Raw genomic sequence first — 17,412 nt, 5'->3', positions numbered from 1 at the left:
AGACAGCACTGCACATTCTTGCCCAACAGATCTCACTTACTGAGAGAGATAAATAAATTGGAGCTGGTTAATCTCAGCTGGGCCAAAAGCAGGGTCTGTGAGGCTTGAGCCAGGGCGGGAAGGAAACAAAAGCAAGACAAACCCAGCGAGTGCAACTGCCCCCGGTCACCATTCAGTAACTTCTGCTCGAAAGTGTACAAGATGTATGGTTGGGGCAGGGCCAGGCGCAGTCATGACGGTCTCTACAGTTGAATACGGCGTTAATTTGCATTCTCGTTAATACCCCATTCTGCAAATTCCCTAGTGGGTTCACCACATCGAAGGTACACACACCGTCCCACACTGCAACAGAGGCCACATATCAAAAGTACTTCACTGGCTGCAAGTGTTTTGCGAGGTCTGGGTGATTGTCAAAGGCACTGTATAAATGCAAATCCTTTTTTCTCTGGGAGCATTCGTCCAGCCCCAATGAGATGAAAGGAAGGGGGAAGGGGTCTTCCACCACTTGCACCCAAGGCTTGACAGTAGATACTTGAGCAGGTTCTTTATGCATAAGTTTTAGAGAGGCTGCGAAAATGTACAAGTGACTTCTAATCAACAGGAGAGAGTTGGTGGGGCTGCTTACAGCACACTGTCTCACCAACACAGTCTGACCACGGACTGCACTGTTACATAGAGTAACAGCATCACCCAGTGGCAGAGGCACAAAGCAACACGGAGTGAAAGTCCCACATTGCTGCTCCTTGTGGTTTTAATCTGAGTTTTAAAAGAAAAACAGAAAACGCCATCAGTGGCTCAGGTTTGCAAAGTGAGACAGGGAGGGAGACAAGGAGGAGGGAGGGAGGGAGAGAGACAGACAGGGAGGGAGAGAGACAGACAGGGAGGGAGAGACAGGGAGGGAGAGAGACAGACAGGGAGGGAGAGACAGGGAGGGAGAGAGAGAGAGACAGGGAGGGAGAGAGAGAGAGACAGGGAGGGAGAGAGAGAGAGACAGGGAGGGAGAGAGAGAGAGGCAGGGAGGGAGAGAGAGAGAGACAGGGAGGGAGAGAGAGAGAGACAGGGAGGGAGAGAGAGAGAGAGACAGGGAGGGAGAGAGAGACAGACAGGGAGGGAGAGAGACAGACAGGGAGGGAGAGAGACAGACAGGGAGGGAGAGAGACAGACAGGGAGGGAGAGAGACAGACAGGGAGGGAGAGAGACAGACAGGGAGGGAGAGAGACAGACAGGGAGGGAGAGAGACAGACAGGGAGGGAGAGAGACAGACAGGGAGGGAGAGAGACAGACAGGGAGGGAGAGAGACAGACAGGGAGGGAGAGAGACAGGGAGGGAGGGAGAGAGACAGGGAGGGAGGGAGAGAGACAGGGAGGGAGGGAGAGAGACAGGGAGGGAGGGAGAGAGACAGGGAGGGAGACAGGGAGGGAGGGTGGTTTAATATTTCAGGTGGGGAGATGTTACAGTTGAACAGCTTATAAGTAGGCAGGAAGACAAAACAAAGGGAGGATCAATCATGGTTAAGTGAGAGAAAAGGAGGCAATGGCATTACCATCACTGAATCCCCCACATCCTGGGGGTTATCACTGATCAGAAACGGAACTGGACCAGCTATATAAATACTGTGGCTACAAGAGCAGTTCAGAGGCTGGGAATCCTGCGGAGAGTAACTCACTTCCTGACTCCCCCAAAGCCTGTCCACCACCTACAAGCAGTGAGAAAACTCTCCACTTGTCTGGATGAGTGCAGCTCCAACACTCAAAGCTCAACACCATCCAGGACAAAGTAGGCACACTTGATTGGCACCCCATCCACAAACATTCACTCCCTCCACCACTGACGCACAGCGGCAGCCGTGTGCACCATCTACAAGATGCACTGCAGCAAATCGCCGAGGCTCCTTCGACAGCATCTTCCAAACCCGCAACCTCTACCATCTAGAGGGACAAGAGCAGCAGATACCTGGGAACACCACCATCTGCAAGTTTCCTTGGAAACATATTAACGTAGACATAGAAAATAGCAACGGGGTAGGTGATTCGGCCCTTCGAGCCTGTTCCACCATTCGATATGATCATGGCGTGGAAGAATAAAAAAAAAGCTTAGTGAAATAAAAGAGTTAACCAAAACCCAGGGGTGACTGACAGTATCAGTGGATACTGCATCTTTTGGCTGGTTGAAAAGTTACCTTCGCCTTTCCCGCCTAACATATGCTCGACTGTCTGCTGAGTTTCCAGCAGTTTTTGGTTTGAGCACAAGCCTCCCTACACGGGGCTGCTCAGATCTCAAAACACCTGCAAGAGCATTTCTGTACTTGAAAAAACACCATCTATCTGAACGCAAACCTGTCTGCAAGTCAGCAGCAGGAATAAGACAAACAACCCTTTGTTCGGTTTGTGATGCCACTGGTTGAAGAGGGAATCTCAGACAGATCCATGGGGAAACAGAGTGCTCCTTAAATACTTACTCAGCTGGACTTCCGGGTGCGGCGATGACCAGCTAAGTCGCACGTTTAGGCACCTCCCGTTTTAACGGACTTTTGGGCTCTTATCGGGAGCCCCAACGGCAATTTTCGAAGGCTAAATGCACTGTGAGGCGGAATAGAAGGGAGTCCCCCCGGATGTGAATGGATAGAAGAGATAATAGTGGCCAGATTGTGGAGGATCCTCTGGAGCAGCGGCAAAGAAGGGAAGTGAGAAGCAAGATGGCGGCGGAGGGTGGCCAGTTGGTATGGGGCCTGGAACAGCAGGAGTTCCTCCGGCGATGTGTGGAGGAGCTCAAGAAGGTGCTGGCGCCGCTGCTGCAGGCGATTGAGGGGTTAAAGGAGGCGCAGAAGACCCAAGAGATGGAGCTCCGTGGAGTGAAGGCAAAAGCTGCCGAAAACGAGGACGAGATACAGGGCTTGGTGGTGAAGACGGAGACGCACGAGGCACTGCATAAGAGGTGTATGGAGAGACTGAAAGCCCTGGAAAATAGCTCGAGGAGGAAGAGGAAAGTGAAATTCGGAAGGTTGCAGCTGGCAAGACTGTGGGTTACACACCAGGGTAAACACCACTACTTCGAGACGGCAGAAGAGGCGTTGACATTTATTGAAGAGGAGAAGTTGGACTAGATTTGAGAAAGAGTGTTTGAAATGAAGTAGTGAGGTGGTGGCAAGGGACTGTGAATCAGATGGGGGAAAATTTTCTTTCCCCTCGAAGGGGGGGACACACAAAGAAATGTGGGCACCGGTGGGGAAGGGGAGGGGGAAGGAGAGAGGGAGCTGCGCCATCAGGGGCGGGGCCGAGAGGGAAGCGCGGGCTTTGTTCCCGCGCTATGGAAATTGTGGCGGGAAAAGGGGGCGCAGGAAGGAGGGGGCCTCACATAATGGGAGGCTAAGGATAAACGGGGGAAGCAGAGGTCAGCCAGAGTATGCTGACTTCCGGAAGCGATATGGGGGGAGCAACTAAGCTAGAGAGGGATCTAGCGGGGGGGGGGGGGGGTTAACTGGGTTGCTGCTGCTAAGGGGAAGGGGGAGTTGTTACGGGATGGGATGGTCGGGACGGGAGGGCACCGTCCGGGGGATAAGCGGGCGCGTGGGAACCGGGTGAGGAGCTGGTCTAAAAAAGGGGATGGCTAGTCGACAAGGGTGGGGGGTAAAGAGCCCCCCAACCCGGTTGATCACGTGGAACGTGAGAGGGTTGAATGGGCCGATTAAGAGGGCAAGGGTATTTGCACACCTAAAGAAGCTAAAGGCAGACGTGGTCATGCTTCAGGAGACGCACCTGAAACTGGCGGATCAGGTCAGATTAAGAAAAGGATGGGTGGGACAGGTATTCCACTCGGGCTTGGATGCGAAAAATAGAGGGGTGGCAATACTGGTGGGGAAACGGGTATTGTTTGAGGCGAAGACTACAGTGGTGGACAGTGGGGGTAGATACGTGATGGTGAGTGGCAGATTGCAAGGTGAGGCGGTGGTGCTGGTGAACATATATGCCCCGAACTGGGATGATGCGAACTTTATGAAGTGTATGTTGGGGCGCATCCCGGACCTGGAGATGGGAAAGTTGGTAATGGGGGGGGGACTTCAACACGGTGCTGGACCGGTCCAGATCTAGGACCGGGAGGAGGCCGGCAGCGGCCAAGGTGCTTAAGGGCTTTATGGAGCAGATGGGAGGAGTGGATCCCTGGAGATTTACTAGACCAAGGAGTAAAGAGTTTTCCTTCTTCTCCCATGTCCACAAACTGTACTCCCGGATAGACTTCTTTGTCCTGGGAAGGGCGCTGATCCCGAAGGTGGCAGGAACGGAGTATTCGGCTATAGCCATTTCAGATCATGCTCCACATTGGGTAGATCTGGAAGTAGGAGAGGAAAAGGAGCAGCGCCCACTCTGGAGATTAGATATGGGACTGTTGGCGGACGAGGGGGTATGTGTAAGGGTGAGGGGATGTATTGAAAGGTACCTAGAGATCAATGACGACGGAGAGGTCCAGGTGGGAGTGGTCTGGGAGGCGCTGAAGGCGGTGGTTAGAGGGGAGCTGATCTCCATAAGGGCCCATAAGGGGAAACAAGAGGGTAAAGAAAGGGAGAGATTGTTGGGGGAGATTTTGAGGGTGGATAGGCAATATGCGGAGGCTCCAGATGAAGGGAAAGACGGAGATTGCACACGGACTTTGACTTGTTGACCACGGGTAAGGCGGAGGCACAATGGAGTGCAGTATGAATATGGAGGGAAGGCGAGCCGGCTGCTGGCCCAACAACTTAGGAAGAGGGGGGCGGCGAGAGAGATCGGAGGGGTTAGAGACGAGGAGGGAAAGATGGAACGGGGAGCGGAGAGGGTGAACGGGGTGTTTAAGGTATTTTACGAGAGGCTATATAAGGCTCAACCCCCGGAAGGGAAAGAGGGAATGATGCGTTTCCTAGACCAGCTGGAGTTCCCAAAGGTTGAGGAACAGGAGATGACAGGACTGGGAGTGCAGAGTGAGGTGGAGGAGGTGGTAAAAGGAATTGGGAATATGCAGGCAGGGAAGGCCCCGGGACCGGATGGGTTCCCGGTGGAGTTCTATAGGAAATACGTGAACCTGCTGGCCCCACTTCTGACGAGAACCTTTAATGGGGCTAGGGAAAGGGGGACACTACCCCCGACGATGTCGGAGGCGACGATATCGCTGATCCTGAAAAGAGACAAAGACCCGCTGCAGTGCGGGTCTTACAGGCCTATTTCCCTCTTGAACGTAGATGCCAAGCTTTTGGCCAAGGTGATGGCGACGAGGATAGAGGACTGTGTCCCGGGGGTGGTGCATGATGATCAAACGGGGTTTGTTAAAGGGAGGCAATTGAATGCTAATATACGGAGGCTGCTGGGGGTGATGATGATGCCCCCACTGGAGGGGGAGGCGGAGATAGTGGTGGCGATGGATGCAGAGAAAGCATTTGATAGAGTGGAGTGGGACTATCTGTGGGAAGTACTGAGGAGATTTGGATTTGGAGAGTGGTTCATTGGATGGGTTCAGCTCCTGTACAGGGCCCCGGTGGCAAGTGTGATTACAAATAGGCAACGATCTGACCACTTCCGACTATATAGGGGTACAAGACAGGGATGTCCCCTGTCCCAGTTACTGTTTGCGTTGGCAATTGAGCCATTGGCCATAGCGCTGAGGGGCTCTAGGAAGTGGAGGGGGGTACTTAGAGGAGGAGAAGAGCATTGGGTGTCATTATACACGGATGATTTGTTGTTGTATGTTGCGGACCCAGTGGAGGGGATGCCTGAGATAATGCAGACACTCAGGGAGTTTGGAGAATTTTCAGGATATAAATTGAATATGGGGAAGAGTGAACTGTTTGTGATGCACCCCGGGGAACAGGGCAGGGAATAGACGATTTACCGTTGAGGAAGGTAAGAAGAGATTTCCGGTATTTAGGGATCCAGGTGGCCAGGAACTGGGGAACCTTGCATAAGCTTAACTTGGCACGACTGGTAGAGCAGATGGAAGAGGACTTTAGGAGGTGGGACATGGCGCCCCTGTCATTGGCAGGCAGGGTGCAGGCGGTTAAAATGGTGGTCCTTCCGAGGTTTCTTTTTGTGTTCCAGTGCCTCCCTGTACTGATTACAAAGGCCTTTTTCAAGAAGGTGGACAAGAGTATTATGAGCTTTGTGTGGGCTGGAAAGACCCCAAGAGTAAAGAGGGGGTTCCTGCAGCGCAGTAGGGACAGAGGAGGACTGGCACTGCCGAGTCTAAGTGATTATTATTGGGCCGCCAACGTGTCAATGATATGTAAGCGGATGAGGGAAGGGGAAGGAGCGGCGTGGAAAAGACTGGAGATGGCGTCCTGTAGGGGAACTAGCTTAAAAGCACTGGCAACGGCGCCGTTACCGTTCTTCCCGAAAGAATACACCACAAACCCAGTGGTGGTGGCAACTCTGAAAATTTGGGGGCAGTGGAGACGACATAAGGGAGTGACGGGTGCCTCATTGTGGTCCCCGATAAGGAACAACCATAGGTTCGTCCCGGGAAGGATAGATGGGGGATTTAAATCTTGGCAGCGAGCAGGAATTGCGAAATTGCAGGACTTGTTCTTAGACGGGACGTTCGCGAGTCTGGGAGCACTGACAGAAAAATATGGGTTGCCACCTGGGAATGCATTTCGCTACATGCAAGTGAAGGCATTTGTGAGGCATCAGGTGAGGGAATTTCCGCAGCTCCCGGCGCAAGAGATCCAGGACAGAGTGATTTCGGGGGCATGGGTGGGTGATGGTAGGGTGTCAGATATATATAGGGAAATGAGAGACGAGGGGGAGATGATGGTAGAGGAGCTGAAGGGAACGTGGGAGGAGGAGCTGGGGGAAGAGATTGAGGAGGGGCTGTGGGCAGATGCCCTAAGTAGGGTAAACTCTTCGTCCTCGTGTGCCAGGCTCAGCCTGATACAATTCAAGGTTCTACACAGGGCGCATATGACGGGAGCAAGGCTGAGTAGGTTTTTTGGAGTGGAAGATAGGTGCGGGAGATGCGCGGGAAGCCCGGCGAACCACACCCACATGTTTTGGTCATGTCCGGTATTGCATGGGTTCTGGGTGGGTGTGGCAAAAGTGATCTCGAAGGTGGTGGGGGTCCGGGTCAAACCAAGCTGGGGGTTGGCTATATTTGGGGTTGCAGATGAGCCGGGAGTGCAGGAGGCGAGAGCGGCCGACGTGTTGGCATTTGCGTCCCTAGTAGCCCGGCAAAGGATTCTACTTATGTGGAAAGAAGCTAAGCCCCGGATGTGGAGGCCTGGATCAACGACATGGCAGGGTTTATAAAACTGGAACGGATAAAATATGCATTAAGAGGTTCGGCTCAGGGGTTCACCGGGCGGTGGCAACCGTTCCTCGACTATCTCGCAGAGCGATAAGGGAAAATAGGAAAGGCAGCAGCAGCAGCCCAGGGGGGGGGGGGGGGGGGGGGGGCTCATTTGGGTCTTCAGGGGTTTAATGTGTGTGTTTATATATTAGTTATTTATATTTGATTTCACAAAGTTACTATTTTAGTTACTATTTCTGTTGTTTCTTATTTTGTTGTTGGCAGTTGCCGTTAGTTAGCATATTATTTATTTAAAAAACGATCAAGTATATATTATTATAAAGTTGTAAAATGGGAAATTTTTGTTTGATCGAAAAACTTTAATAAAATATATATTTTTAAAAAAAATACTTGCTCAGCTAAAGAGACAAGCAGGTGGAACCTGTTTTAATATCTCATTTGCAACGTAAGCAGCTTTTCTTTCAGATGCTACTAGATCACACGAACAGGACGAAGCCACTCAGCGACTTTATTTAACTAGGTTCTGGCTGATCTGTGTCTTAATTCTATCTGTCCACTTTGGACCTATAATCTTTTCAAACTTGCCTGACATAGATTACCCTAAATATCTCAATCCCGGGTCAGAAGAGGGGATGTTCTCTGATGATCGCACAGTGTTCAGCACCATTCACGACTCCTCAGATACTGAAAGTCCATGTCCAAATGCAGCAAGACCTGGGCAATAGTCCAGGGGCTGGTTTAGCACAAGGCTAAATCGCTGGCTTTGAAAGCAGACCAAGGCAGGCCAGCAGCACGGTTCAATTCCCGTATCAGCCTCCCCGGACAGGCGCCGGAATGTGGCGACTAGGGGCTTTTCACAGTAACTTCATTTGAAGCCTACTTGTGACAATAAGCGATTTTCATTTCATTTCATTTCACAATACCATGATCGGGCTGACAAGTGGCAAGTAAAATTCACGCCACACAAGTGACAGGCAATGACCATCCCCAATTAGAGAGAATCCAACCATCGCACCATGACATTCAATGGCGTTACCATCACTGAATCCTCCACTATTAACATCCTGGGGGTTACCATTGATCAGAAACTGAACTGGACCCAGCCACATTAATACTGTGGCTACCAGAGCAGGTCAGAGGCTGGGAATCCTGCAGAGAGTAACTCACCTCCTGACTCCCCCCAAAGCCTGTCCACCATCTACAAGGCACAAGTCAGGAGTGTGATGGAATACTGCCCCTTGCCGGAATGGGGAGGCAGTGACATAGTAGTATTGTGACTGGACTAGTAATCCAGAGACACAGGACAAGATCCGGGAACCCGGGTAAAAAAAAAATTGGTGAAATGTGAATTCAATGTTTTTAAAAAATGGAATTAAAAGTCTAATGATGACCATTTGTGACGAATGGAGGATATTAGGAATAGTGGTTTCTAAATATTGGGACAATTTAAGGGTTAAAAGCCTGGGATTACAGTGTGTTTGACTGCAGTGGATATGTTTTTTTTAAAAAGGATTTTGTTTTGCTTCTGGGAAATAGCAGATGAAATTGACCAGAGGAATGCGGTGTGACTGGGGAAGTCCCTGGGGAGTTAATGTGCTGTTGCAACCTGCAGAGATAATTTGTTCTTCAGCTTTGGGAGATGAGGTCATTGCTAGGTGGAGCCCCGGAATGCAAAGAGGCAGGGGATTGTGAAGCAGCTTTGGGAAAGAGAGGAGCTGAATTCTGATCAGCCTGACTCCCGAGTCCACAATTCGTACACAACAGGATAGTTATAAAAGAGTAAGAATCTGTAAAGCAGAACAGTCTTGTCTCGGGACAAGTAAGCTGAAACACATCACACGTGTGGAGATATTCAGCCAGAGTCTGAAGGGTTCCCAACAGGAGCCATATCAGTTTTATAAATCAAGTATTACTCTAAAACCTTGCTAATTTTAAAATAGATTGAGCTGTTGTTTAATGAGAAATTGAGTAGTAGTGGTTAAGAGGTAATCATAAGCTGTTCTTTTTGGGTGTGACGTTAAAAGTTTAATATCGTATTCATAATAAAGTTTTGTTTTAGAAATACCCAAGCCCCATTTCTGTATGCAATCAGTCCTGGAGCGAATCATTCTTTCTGCACAACCTTACAAATAAACCTAAACATTGGGGATTGGTCCAGTATCCTAGTCACTGTTGGGATCTGGTCTGGGATCGTAACACATGAAATCATTGTCAATTGTCATAAAAACTCACCTGGTTCACTAATGGGAAGGAAATCTGCTGCAAGGAAATCTGCTGCACTCACCTGGTCTGGCCTATATGTGACTCCAGATTCACAACAATGTGGGTGACTATTAACTGCCCTCAAATGTCCTTGGAAATGGAGTGTTAGGGATGGGCAATAAATGCTAGCCCAGTCAGTGACACCCACATCCCCAGTGAATTTAAAAAAAAAGGATGAGTGCAGATCAACAACACTCAAGAAGCTCAATAGCATCTAAAATAAAGCATCTTTTCCACCAAACTTCACACCCTCCGCCTCCTCTCCCTTGATTAACAGTAACAGCCGTGTGTACCATCTACATGATGCACTGCAGGAACTTACCCAGGTTCCCCAGGAAGCACTTTCCAACTCACGACCACTACCATCTAGAAGGACAAGGGCAGCAGATACCTGGAGACACCACCGCCTGGAAGTTCCCCTTAAAGTCACTCACCATCCTGACTTGGAAATATATTGGTGATTCCTTCACTGTTGCAGAGTTAAAATCCTGGAACTCCCTCCCTAACAGCGCTGTGGGTGCACCTACAGATGCAGCGGTTGAAGGTGGCGGCTCACCACCACCTTCAACAGCAATTAGAGATGGGCAATAAATGTTGGCCTCGCCAGCGATGCGCACATCCTGTAAATGAATCTTTAAAAACACCTTGTTGGAGCCACTGCAAGGCTTGGGAATGTAATGTTTCTGACCTGAGACACAGATGATCATTTGATCAATATCACTTACACCAGTCCCACCAGCCAGAGAGTTAAACACACAGCAAAAATACCTCTACGTCGCTCCAACAACATACCCAGTTCAATGTTGTTGGGAAGTTATTAGAATCAATTATTAAGGAAGTAATCTCAAGATATTGGGAAAGTCAAAATGCAATCCATCAGAGTCAGCATGGTTCTATGAAGGGTGAATCATGTTTGACTAATTTGCTAGAGTTATTTGAAGATGTAACAAGCAAAGTTAGAGTTAAAAGGAGAAATATTTTACAGGTTAGAAAGAATAAAAACCAGCTGGAAATTTAAATTAAAGAATCAATTTAAAAACTAATTAATCAAAAGAGAGATGCAGGACCAGGCGATGTGTTGTTCCTGTATGATGTGGGAACTGGCAGACCCCACTGTGGTTACTAGTGAACACATCTGTAGCAAGTGTTGCATGGTTGAGGGACCTCAGCTCAAAGTTGATGAGCTTCGGACGATGTGACACATCAGGAATGGGAGAGTTACCTGGATGCTGTGTTTCAGGAGGCAGTCACATCCCTTAGATTAACCAGTCAGTGGTCAGGAAGGTGTGGCTGCGAGTGAGGTAGGTAGAGGGATCCAGGACGTAGAGCTGCAGGAACCTCAGCCCTTACCCTTGCACCCTTGCCCAACAGGTTGGAGATTTTTGCTCCCTGTCCGGATGGGAGCGGGGACTATGGGGAAGATGAGCAAACTGACCACAGCACCGCGGTACAGGGAGCCATTTAAGTTGGGTGGGGGGGCGTTAGCTCTCTGGCATTTCATGAACTGTTATTGGGCAGCGAACATAGCTATGGTAGGAAGTGGGGGAGGGGGTCGGTGAGGGAGCGGGTGGAGGCAGTCTCTTGCAAGGATACACGTTTGGGAGCATGGTCCCTCAGCCTTCCCACCTCATCGTCTCAGCTGCTCAAGAGGTTCGCTGAAATTGACCTCCTGTTTGCACAAAGATATCCGATCTCAGTTTGAGCAGTGCTTGGGGTATTAAAAATATTAAAAATCAGCCTCGGAACGAAAGAGTCCTCTTCTCTCTCGCTATCTGATGGGAAGTGATTTGTGGATACTGACCTTGGATAGGCTCGCAATCAGCGGTTGCCGTCCTCCGTTCCACAACTGAATGACCTGCCGACAATCACTCTCTGGTCTCGTGCATTAAGTGCTTTCGGCCAGCAGAGTGGCCAGACAGCCGGGAGAATTTATCGACCCTCCACCTCTCGGGAGTGTCGGGCAAATTTAATCGCAACATTACTCCCCCTTGCCCCGCAGCTGCTTAAAGAAGCCAAAGAGCATTTCCTTTTTAAAACAAATTGAAGGCAAGGTCCTCTACTCTGTAATATTTCCAATTTAGAACGGTTAACAGGCTTAGCGTAGCTTACTCAAATCTTACCGGTGCTGTTCATCTGAGGTAACCTCGCAGCTTTGAAAATGACAAAAGAGACTTGACGCAGTTGATCCGAATTGTTTGTCCTGATTAAAATTAAGGAAAAAACATCATTTAGAAGTCAGGAGTAAAATTGAGGATTCAGGTAGGAGCGTTGTACACCCATGAACCATACGGGCAGTCCTCGGGCTTATGGCATAATTGATTCCTGAAAACCACACCGTAAGTCGATACATCGCAAGTTGGAACCGAGATTTTCCAATTGGAACAATGTTATGAATGTGGGATTGGTTCCTGAACACTATTTTCACTGAAATGTAATGTTTCCTTCCCATCAATTGTTGGCTATGACACTTGAAAAGAGGTAGAGAACCACCCCTCCTACTTGATGGTTAGTAGTTTTAAAGAGAAAAACAGTTTACGATGAGCGCGAACTGCAACCTTTGGTGAAACAGGCATCAGAGTTGCTAATTTCCACTGAGTCAGTTAGTTTTAAACTGGAGCTTTTGTCCGCCTTATAATTTGAGAGATCTTATATCTGAGGAGCAATTTGTCCTTCCTGAGGATGTGAAAGGCAGAGCTGGTGTGGCATTGCAAAGCTGAAACCGTTGTTGTAAAGCCAAAATAGGGTGTCAATTTATAAATGCCCAAGTCCTTCGTAACTCGAACGCCGTCGCAAAGTCGAGAACTGTCTCTACAGATGAGGAGTGAGCTGGTGGGGAAGGGTCAATGAAACACTGAACGGGTTGAGAGGAGTCCGGAGATAAAGGGACAGAGAGAGAAAATGGACACGATCTTCTGGATCGAGATGGTGGGGCTAATTCAGGTTAATTCATCAGGCACGGCTTGGGTCACTGTCTGTGCGGAGTCTGCACGTTCTCGCCCGTGTCTGGGTGGGTTTCCTCCAGGTGCTCCGGTTTCCTCCCACAGTCCAAAGATGTGCGGGTTAGGTGGATTGGCCGTGCTAAATTGCCCGTAGTGTCCAAAAAAAAAAAAATGTTAAGTGGGGGTAACTGGGTTACAGCGATAGGATAGATACATGGGCTTCAGTTGGGTGCTCTTTGGAAGGGCCGGTGCAGACTCGATGGGCCGAATGGCCTCTTTCTGCACTGTGAATTCTATGATTCTATGAAAACCAAGTGTTACAATCCAATTAGTACCCCAACCAAGATTAACCAGATCGGGTCGGATCAGAGGCTGCCCACATCCCACACGTGCACAGTTCAGCTATTAAAAGTGATTTTTCCAACAACACTAACTACCCGAGTGCCATTGTTGCCCCCCCTCCCCCCCCCCCCACCATTTATACCAGAAAATCTGCCCAGAGACAACTTGGTCAATTCTGCAAGTGCCGGGTGACTTGTTATCTGGAAAACTGTGACTTTCTCCAACAGACCCGTCAGAAACAGCACTCGCCTCCTGCACATCGGACGAGGAAAACTTACCCTAAAAAAGCGAGATGATGTGGAAGAATCATCTCGCCAAAGAGTTGCCGCCATATTTTTTTTTTTTTTTTTAAAAAGCATGGAAAGCGAAACAAGAAACCTCACCCAAAAACAGGTTTTAATATCGACAGGCGAGCAGAATTTCACAGGTAGATGTTCAGAAATAACAAGGCACATTTCAAACTGGCCGTGTCAACAATACTTTGGGTTTACTCCAGCTTCCTGCCACCCCCAATACAGCCAGTGCGTGGTCCAGACTTGCAATCATGCCCAGGATCTGAAGCGATCTCCTGGCCGAATCAGAGAAATTGGAGTGACATGGCATGAGTAATTAGAAACTCAAGAACCAGCAAGGTTACGCGCATGATAAAACACTCTGCCTCAACGTGCCAATCTCAGAACGATGTCCCCCATACAGAGATCTCTCAACACGGTTGAGGCAGCACGGTTTTGATAGAGTTTTTCGAGATCATAAAGATGATTGATGCAGGTAGGGCAGTGGATGTTGTCTATATGGACTTCAGTAAGGCCTTTGACAAGGTCCCTCACGGCAGACTGGTACAAAAAGGTGAAGTCACACGGGATTAGGGGTGAGCTGGCAAGATGGATACAGAACTGGCTAGGTCATAGAAGGCAGAGAGTAGCAATGGAAGGGTGCTTTTCTGATTGGAGGGCTGTGACCAGTGGTGTTCCACAGGGATCAGTGCTGGGACCTTTGCTGTTTGTAGTATATATAAATGATTTGGAGAAAAATGGAACTGGTCTGATTAGTAAGTTTGCAGACGACACAAAGGTTGGTGGAATTGCGGATAGCGATGTGGACTGTCAGAGGATACAGCAGGATTTAGATTGTTTGGAGACTTGGGCGGAGAGATGGCAGATGGAGTTTAATCCGGACAAATGTGAGGTAATGCATTTTGGAAGGTCTAATGCAGGTAGGGAATATACACTGAATGTTAGAACCCTCAAGAGTATTGAAAGTCAGAGAGATCTAGGTATACAGGTCCACAGGTCACTGAAAGGGGCAACACAGGTAAAATGAAAATGCATGAAAATTCCTTATTGTCACAAGTAGTCTTCAAATGAAGTTACTGTGAAAAGCCCCTAGTCGCCACATTCCGGTGCCTGTTCGGGGAGGCTGGTACGGGGATTGAACCGTGCTGCTGGCCTGCCTTAAAAGCCAGCTATTTAGCCCAGCGTGCTAAACCAGGTGGAGAAGGTAGTCAAGAAGGCATGCTTGCTTTCATTGGCTGGGGCATTGAGTATAAAAATTGGCAAGTCATGTTGCAGCTGTATAGAACCTTAGTTAGGCCACACTTGAGAGTATAGTGTTCAATTCTGGTCGCCACACTACCAGAAAGATGTGGAGGCTTTAGAGAGGGTGCAGAAGAGATTTACCAGGATGTTGCCTGGTTTGGAGGGCATTAGCTATGAGGAGTGGTTGAATAAACTCGGTTTGTTCTCACTGGAACGATGGAGGGGCGACCTGATGGAGGTCTACAAAATTATGAGGGGTATAGAAAGAGTGGATAGTCAGAGGCTTTTTCCCAGGGTAGAGGGGTCAATTACTAGGGGGCATAGGTTTAAGGTGCAAGGGGCAAGGTTTAGAGATGTACGAGGCAAGTTTTTTTTTTTTTTTTTTTTTTACACAGAGGGTAGTGGGTGTCTGGAACTCGCTGCCAGAGGTGGTGGTGGAAGCAGGGACGATCGTGACATTTAAGGGGCATCTTGACAAATACATGAATAGGATGGGAATAGAGGGATACGGACCCCGGAAGGGCAGAAGATTTTAGTTTAGACGGGCAACATGGTTGGCACAGGCTTGGAGGGCCAAAAGGCCTGTTCCTGTGCTGTACTTTTTTTTGTTCTTTGTTCTTCCAATTTCCTTGCTATCGTGGCCAAGAAACAGATCACGTTTATGCCCAAGCATCTTTCACTGAGGAAGCTCACAACTAGCAGAGGAAGCACCGCCAATGCTCAATCACCGTCAACCTTGAATCGACAAACTGCCAATCCCTTCAGCAAGGAAGCATTCCAACACTAAAAGCTGAAAGTTAATGCACGGGGTCCTGGCTCAGCAAGGAGCAGGAGAAGCGGGTTAAAAGTGCCAGATACCCTGAGGAAGAAGCCACCGTTTGAAAGGTCCCCCTTAAAACAGGACAACAGGGGCAAAAGTCACAAAGTTACAGAAGCAGCAATTTTCATCAACAGCTGGCAGTGCGAGAGCCTCTCAAGAGGCTGCAGGAATAGTGTTGTGAGCCTGGTACTGATTTCGCTTAAAAAGGAGCAGGGCACTGAAATGTTAAACAGCGTCAGTAAATACTGATCTAGTTTAAGGGGAGCGGGGTACTGAAGTTTTTAGGTTTAACAGCATTATGATAAACTATTAAAAAGAACAGTTGTGAGTCTTGACCATTTTCCCCACCTGGATGGGTTTAGGGTGAACCAGAGTGCTGAAAATATAAGAGGTGTGGGTTCGCCAAGATACAAAACTAAAGCTGTTCCCATTAACTGGATGGTACCAGGACTAGGGGACACAGATTTAAGGTTTTGGGCAAGCAATGCAGAGGAGTTGTGAGGAAGAATCTTCTTCACACAGCGAGTGGCAATGGCCCAGAGGGTGGTGGAAGCAGAGGCTATCAATGATTTCAAAAGGAAAAGGCATCAGAGGGAACTAAACTTGCAGTGACAGGGACAAAACGTGGGAACAACGAAAAAGACTGAATTGCTTTCCCGAGAGCCATCATGGACTCAAAGGGCCGAAGAACCTTCTTTGGTGCTGTAATGATTCTATGAGCTGCATTTTATGTGGAGATGCATTTCCCTGCTACCGACAGATAAATACACCTTAAGACCACCCACCCTTAAGTAAAAGTATGCCAAGAGCAACCCTAACTGATTCAGAGCAGGCCCGTGGCTCGCAACATCCACCAGAGAGAGCACCAAGATCGAGTGGTAGCCATTGCTGGGACTACACCCAGTCCCCAAGGAAGACAATTTCATGCATCGCAGACTCAGTGGCAAGTCGGAGATTTTGGACAGGTCTGACTGGGATGCCACAGTGAGTGGGGTGATGGGCTACGGTTTTAGAGGCCAGTTGGGAGCTCCCGGGCTGCATGCATTCACTACCGGAAAAAAAAGCCACAAAGGCGAAATTAGGCCATTACGTGGTCATTATTTGGCCACTTAAGGACCTCAATAGGCCCAAAGATGGATCGGCTGCCTAACACTGCAATTTGGGAGACCTCTTTATTCACCTTCAGATATGCCAGTGGGCTGGCGGGGGTGTGAGGGAAATGGTGAGAATGGGGGCATAAATCCAGCTCTATGACTCATTTATAAAATTGGCAAACTTCATTCAAACCTTAGCTGTCCTGACCAAAACTCCTCCCTCGACCGACAGCAGCAGAAGTAGTCCTCTATCCCATTCGCTGCTGTGGGATGTTGGATGTGCCCACAGCCGGCTGCTGCCATTTACCTACATGACGACAAGTCAATACACTTCGAATTACTTCACCAGTTGCTCTGCGCTGGATGGTGGACGTGACAAGTCAACGTGCAATTATGAGCTCCTTTGTCTTCCATCACCCTGAAATGTAACACACAATGAATCACAGCCAAACAATCACTCTCCTCGCACCACTAACCCTTTCCCCAGCTAATTCGGCAGCAGGTTGGGTAAAAGGCACCAACCGCCTGGTAGCTGGAGGAAGTGACTGTTTGGTGAGTTTGGGGCTGGTTTAGCACACTGGGCTAAATCGCTGGCTTTTAAAGCAGACCAAGGCAGGCCAGCAGCACGGTTCAATTCCTGTACCAGCCTCCCCGAACAGGCACCGGAATGTGGCGACTAGGGGCTTTTCACAGTAACTTCATTTGAAGCCTACTTGTGACAATAAGCAATTTTCATTGAGAGGGACTGTTTAGCATAGGGCTAAATCGCTGGCTTTGAAAGCAGACCAAGGCAGGCCAGCAGCACGGTTCAATTCCCGTACCAGCCTCCCTGAACAGGCGCCGGAATGTGGCGACTAGGGGCTTTTCACAGTAACTTCATTTGAAGCCTACTTGTGACAATAAGCGATTTTCATTTCATTTCATGTATTGTCGAGGAATCAATAAAGAAATATCCGATTCATTAACCACTCAAAACGTTATAAAAGTGTAGTCTCTGTCGGGTTAAAGACTAGAATTCTACACTGAGAGCACTACAATACTAGAGTTCAATTTCAATCTCCTTTTTAAAGTTATGATTACACTCACAGGACCACTACTGAACAAACCTGTTCCAAAAATAAAAAAGGTCAACACAGTTGCTAACACAGCAG

The 17,412-nt window shown here is 48.8% G+C and overlaps 1 long non-coding RNA gene across 1 annotated transcript in view; it reads right to left on the bottom strand.

The window, feature by feature from the left end:
* Positions 1-11,725, bottom strand: part of LOC140399892 (uncharacterized) — a 61,165-nt gene extending 49,440 nt beyond the window's left edge. Inside the window, exon 1 of the long non-coding RNA XR_011937910.1 lies at positions 11,652-11,725. This is a non-coding gene — a long non-coding RNA (uncharacterized lncRNA). The remainder of the gene's footprint in view (positions 1-11,651) is intronic.
* Between the last annotated feature and the right edge of the window lie 5,687 nt (positions 11,726-17,412).

The sequence above is a fragment of the Scyliorhinus torazame genome, chromosome 24, assembly GCF_047496885.1.
Source record: "Scyliorhinus torazame isolate Kashiwa2021f chromosome 24, sScyTor2.1, whole genome shotgun sequence".
Classification (NCBI taxonomy): Eukaryota; Metazoa; Chordata; class Chondrichthyes; order Carcharhiniformes; family Scyliorhinidae; genus Scyliorhinus; species Scyliorhinus torazame.
The sequence above is the reverse complement of the archived record's forward strand: the minus strand, read 5'-3'. Positions and strand labels throughout refer to the sequence as shown.